Source organism: Chanodichthys erythropterus, chromosome 8 (genome assembly GCF_024489055.1).
Source record: "Chanodichthys erythropterus isolate Z2021 chromosome 8, ASM2448905v1, whole genome shotgun sequence".
NCBI classification, from domain to species: Eukaryota; Metazoa; Chordata; class Actinopteri; order Cypriniformes; family Xenocyprididae; genus Chanodichthys; species Chanodichthys erythropterus.
In genome coordinates, this window is record NC_090228.1 from 33189766 (window position 1) to 33195765 (window position 6000).

Here is a 6000-nt window from a genome sequence, read left to right on the forward strand (position 1 = left end):
TTTTTTTGGTGGCACTCTCCCTCTGCTATGGTGCTCCTGTTTCTAGATCATAGTTCTAGATAGACATAACTGATTAATTTGGTACAGGAGAAGAGATAAAAGCCCGCCCACACTGACAATTGATTGGTTGATTTGCCGAAACAGGCCAATCGGGATTCTCTCTGTCTTACATGCCCTTCGCACACAAGCCCACTAACACACAAACGCAAGGTCTCTCGCTCCCTCTTCCTCTCTGCCGTGCGCGCGCTACACGGTTTGAAACACAGTCTCTGGGTGTGTCTCAATCAGCTCCCTAGTTCAGTAGTCAGGGCACTGATCAGGGAATCAGCTACATTCATTTACATTAATACTAATTCACGACCTAGGGAGCTAGGGAGCTGATTGAGACGCAGGTTCTGTCTCGCATGCGCGCTCTTGCTCGCTCGCTCTAGATTCCGGGAGATTTTAACTAATTTGCGGGTATCAGGGAGTCGCTATCAATATGCGGGAGACTCCCGGAACTTCCGGGAGACTTGGGATGTCTGCCTTTACACTTATCCCCATAAATCTGTCCCAATCTGGGTCACTGCACCAATGAAAGTGTTTATGTGAATGCTCCATACACTGTCGGAAGGCTTTCTGCAGCTTTATTCTTTTACTTAAATTGAAAGGGCCTCTGTCCTTACAGGCCTACTTCTTTAACTACCTCAGCCCCTCCCTTTACCGTCTTAAACCATAAACCATGTATATTTCAATGCATCCTGAAGATCTTCAGATAGCCTAACCAAACAGATCTACTGTACCTGTACCTAGTTAAGCTTATTTTATTTTATTTTTGATGCTTGTTTGTAGATGAGCATTACATAATATTGCTGGACCTGAACCAATCACCCAAACCCATGGCCACTTGGCCCATAAATATGCCATTCAAGACCCATATATGTTTTCCCAGTTCAAACCCATGCCCACTTGACCCATAAAAATTCTATGCAGGACCCATATGTGCATTCCCAGTTCAAACCCATGCCCACTTGACCCATAAATATGCCATTCAAGACCCATATATGTATTCCCAGTTCAAACCCATGCCCACTTGGCCCATAAAATTTCTATGCAGGACCCATATGTGCATTCCCAGTTCAAACCCATGTCCACTTGGCCCATAAGTATGCCATGCAAGACCCATATATGTGTTCCCAGATCAAACCCATGCCCACTTGGCCCATAAATATGTCATGCAAGACCCATATATGTGTTCCCAGTTCAAACCCATGCCCACTTGGCCCATACAATTTCTATGCAGGACCCATATGTGCATTCCCAGTTCAAACCCATGTCCACTTGGCCCATAAATATGCCATTCAAGACCCATATATGTGTTCCCAGATCAAACCCATGCCCACTTGGCCCATAAATATGTCATGCAAGACCAATATATGTGTTCCCAGTTCAAACCCATGTCCACTTGGCCCATAAATATGCCATTCAAGACCAATATATGTGTTCCCAGATCAAACCCATGCCCACTTGGCCCATAAATATGTCATGCAAGACCAATATATGTGTTCCCAGTTCAAACCCATGCTCACTTGGCCCATAAAAATGTTATGCAGGACCCATATGTGCATTCTCAGTTCAAACCCATGCCCACTTGGCCCATAAATATGCCATTCAAGACCCATATATGTGTTCCCAGATCAAACCCATGCCCACTTGGCCCATAAATATGTCATGCAAGACCCATATATGTGTTCCCAGTTCAAACCCATGCCCACTTGGCCATTAAAAATTCTATGCAGGACCCATATGTGCATTCCCAGTTCAAACCCATGCCCACTTGGCCATTAAAAATTCTATGCAGGACCCATATGTGCATTCCCAGTTCAAACCCATGTCCACTTGGCCCATAAATATGCCATTCAAGACCCATATATGTGTTCCCAGTTCAAACCCATGCCCACTTGGCCCATAAATATGCCATGCAAGACCCATATATATGTTCCCAGATCAAACCCATGCCCACTTGGCCCATGCCTGTCCCTTATGGGGCCCATGTAATCAGCTCATATGGGCTTCCTATGTGGGACTCGTACTACAAAACCTACATGGGACCCGCTGATTTCACCCAGCCAAAGCCCATGCCCACACAGTACCCATGGAACCCGTAGTTAACCCAATTGGGCCCCACGTGTCATTGCTGGCTGGGGCAGTATGTGATTTCCCAGAATTGTTGTTGAACACTGTTGATATCTGAAATCAACCCAAACAAACACACCTCTCTTCATTGCTCTGCCTACAAAATTCATGAACACTGTCTGATGAGAGCGCTAACAAGGACACTAAACACCGCATTCTCTTGTGAAGCCACCAGTGCGCCTCTTGAGATCAGGGGAGTGAGGTTTACTTGCACAGATCTCCTAGCTGGCCTCCATTAAACGCGCAATGCAAAAGTGGATGTCTATCATAGCAGAAGCGAAGAAAAATAATGCTTCATGAAAAATAAAGCGAAGATGATGAATGAACGACAAGGAAGCACTTGGTTCTGTGAAACAGCGAAACCAATGTTACTCACAATTGGAGTAGAAACAATGCAACCATGGTGTCCATTTTCAGCAGGGACGTGCACAGACATTGTGGGGGGCAGGGGCTTAAGTGGAAAAAAGGGCAATTCTCATAATCATTTATTTAAAAATAATAAAGCGTTAAATATATGAACAACTCTGACTTCCTTACAAATTTATTTTAAATCCCTTGTACTCACTCAATTGTTTTATATTCAACAGATTTCTACAAAAGAGCAGTGTGCATGTTTTCTACACTACTATTTTCAAGTAGCTATATATTTAGAATAAATGACTGCACTAAAGAGAGGGACATAGTTTCACTAATAATTTGTTTATTTTGCACAAATCAATAAATTGTTGTAATTCTTTTGGTGTAATTGGAATACTTATTTCATGTAGTGGACAATTTTAAGACTTTGGTTCATTTTTGCTTCCATGTCTTCTTTTACTCTACTGGAAAGAAAACTTCCAAAATACACTTTTAGATGGTGTTTGTTTTAAGCCTACTACCCTCTGTCTGTTTGCATCTGTAGATTCCTTCTAAATTAACCAAAACAAGCTAATCTGTATATTTAAACACATTGAGAGTTTTTACCCCTGAAATGTTATAAGTACATAATATATATTATAGCAACTGCCTGCAGAGGGCGCCAAAATCCTGGTGATTGTTATTTTTGCCAACCAGCATGATTAAACATATAATATTAGTTAAATAATAATAATAAAATTCAGCCACTTCTTTATGAAAGAAATGCTACAGCCACAGTAATTTCTTCAACAAGAACATGTGGACATCAAAACATGCACACTCAGAGCGAGGGGTTAAACTTTTATTGAATTATTCTCTTGTGTAAGCGTAGGTTTAAGAATGATAGCATTATGCAATGCTGTCTTGTGACTTTTAAATGGTTTTAGTAAATCATGCATCCTTAGAAACTGTCTAATAATGTGGATTATGGATTAGTGTCCGTGGAATGCTCCTCTTCCGGTATTGACAGCCCTACAGATATCTTTACCAGGTTCAAAAAGCAACGCATAACACATTAAAATAATTGAAATGATAATATAACAAATTGCATTAGTATAAAATCAGGCAGATGCGTTGTTGGTGCACAAATTATTCACACAGCGATAAATGTATAAATTATCTCATCCTTAAATGGCCAAAACATTCACATGTTTGAACATACATAGGCAACCTGAAAAAGATGTATGGGATTCATCTAGGGCTTTTCTTTTTTCGCTTCTCACCACCAGACATAGGGCATAGCTGTCATAAAAAAAGCACCCCAGAAAAAAGGGCACTTTCTCTCAAGGAAGAAAAAGGGCAGGTGCTCAAGCCCCCTTTTATGTCTATGTGTGCACTTGCCTGCATAAAGCCCAAAGTATCATTCACTTTTTACGTGTACGCAAGGGTCACAATGTAGTCAAAACAAAACTGCATAAACAGAACAGACTGGAATGCATGCAAACTACGGTGACAATGGAGACCTACATAGGTGTAAGTCAGTTGTAGTCGTCATTTTTTGCCTTGTCTCTTTTTTTCAGTTCTTGTTGTTCTTCTTTCCTTCAGTGATTCGGCTTGTTAACGGCAGGTGTCTTCAATAATTGTCTTCATCACACAATTAATCAATTAATTAACTACAACATTTATTTAAGAAACATTAAGAAATATTCCTCTTTTAGTTCAGAAGACTAATAACTATTGGAATTAAGATAATTGGTTAGCTTAACTTACTGGGTTTAACATCCAGACCTGCAAACTCATGCAATGAAAAAGGTGACATGTTTACAAATGTAATCCCTGTGGGGGGTTCTGGGATAAAACATTGAGGAAGTGTCTTTCAACGGGACAACAAGGTAAAGCTTATGGGACTCATTACTAAAATGTAATATTTTAATATAGATAATGTAGTCTTATTGTGCATGCTGCTCATTGAAATTGAGCATTGAAATGCTAATTTTTCTTTTGTGAGTTAATGCCAGTTAATCATTTTTGGTCTGGAAAAATTACTATTCCACTTTAATCTCCTTAGCCAGAAAGACATAATTTTCCTCAAAGACATAAACAAATGTTTATGTAAAAGACATTATGTCACAAAGACGAACTCCGTGATTCCCTCCTCTGGCCATTAAAGGGCTCCCTCACCCGAATATTGACTCTCTCACACACACACTAAATTTCCCATCAGCCCCGTACCTGGCACTGATTACATTGCCCAGCTGCAGCTCATTCACTGGCCTATATAAACTGTCTCTTCACCAGTCCTCTTTGTGAGGTCTTGTATTTCTATGGTTTGCATTTCTGAGCATTCGTTCTTGTTGAGCTGCAATCAGAATTGGCCTGTTGTGATGAGAGGAGAGACTTAAATCAGTTTATTGAACTCACCATCCAAATAGATAACCTCATCAGCGCAAGAAGACCAAACACCCGTAACACTATCCGAGTCCCTGTATCTGCATTCGCGGATGAAACAGCCTATGCAGATTAAATCTTACTATCTATCAGCTGAAGAAAGAGATCGTCGACTTTCTCAGCGTCTATGTTTGTACTGTGGTCATTCTGGTCACCAAAGAAGCTCCTGCCCTTCACGACCACATCCTGAGTCCCAGAAACCGGTAAGTTTCACTATTGATGCTCTAAACCCAGAACTATGTGTCACCGTACCAATCACTATTACTGCTAATGGCTATCAAATCTCTACCACGGCTCTGTTGTAATCTGGAGCTGCTGGAAACTTTGTCTAGAGACTTCGCTCTTTGTAACCACATTGCTCTAATCCAGTGTTCCTCTTCTCTAACAGCAGAGGCAATAGATGGATGACCGCTGGGCTCTGGACGTGTCACATTCTTCACACAAGAACTCTTGATGCAGACTGGAATACTACACACAGAAAGGATTCAATTCTATATTCTTTCTACATCTAACAGGCCTATCATCCTTGGTTCACCCTGGCTTTGTAGACATGATCCCCACGTCTCATGGAAAGAGGGTCAGATCGTCCAGTGGAATGAGTCATGTTACCCTGAATGTCTCTCACACGTCTCATCGCTGCCTGTCCGATCCATAAATGTCACAGAAAGAGAAATCTCCTAATTTAAATCTTCCAGAGGAATAGGCCGCTTACCAGTGGCCATCAATAAAGTTAATGCATCCAGACTGCCTCCACACCGTGCCTGTGACTGTACCATTGATCTTATTCCTGGTTCAACACCTACTGGAAGTCGTATATTTCCCCCCTCTCAGCCTGAGTCTGAAGCTATGATGAAGTAAATCGAGGAGGAACTAGCTAAGGGCTTTATACGACTGTCTACATCTCCTGCGTCTGCAGGATTTTTCTTCATTCACAAGAAAGAGGAGGTCTTCGACCACCCATTGATTATCGTGGTTTGAATGAAATGACTGTTAAATTCGGTTATCCTCTACCTCTGGTCCCTGCAGCACTGGAACAGCTAC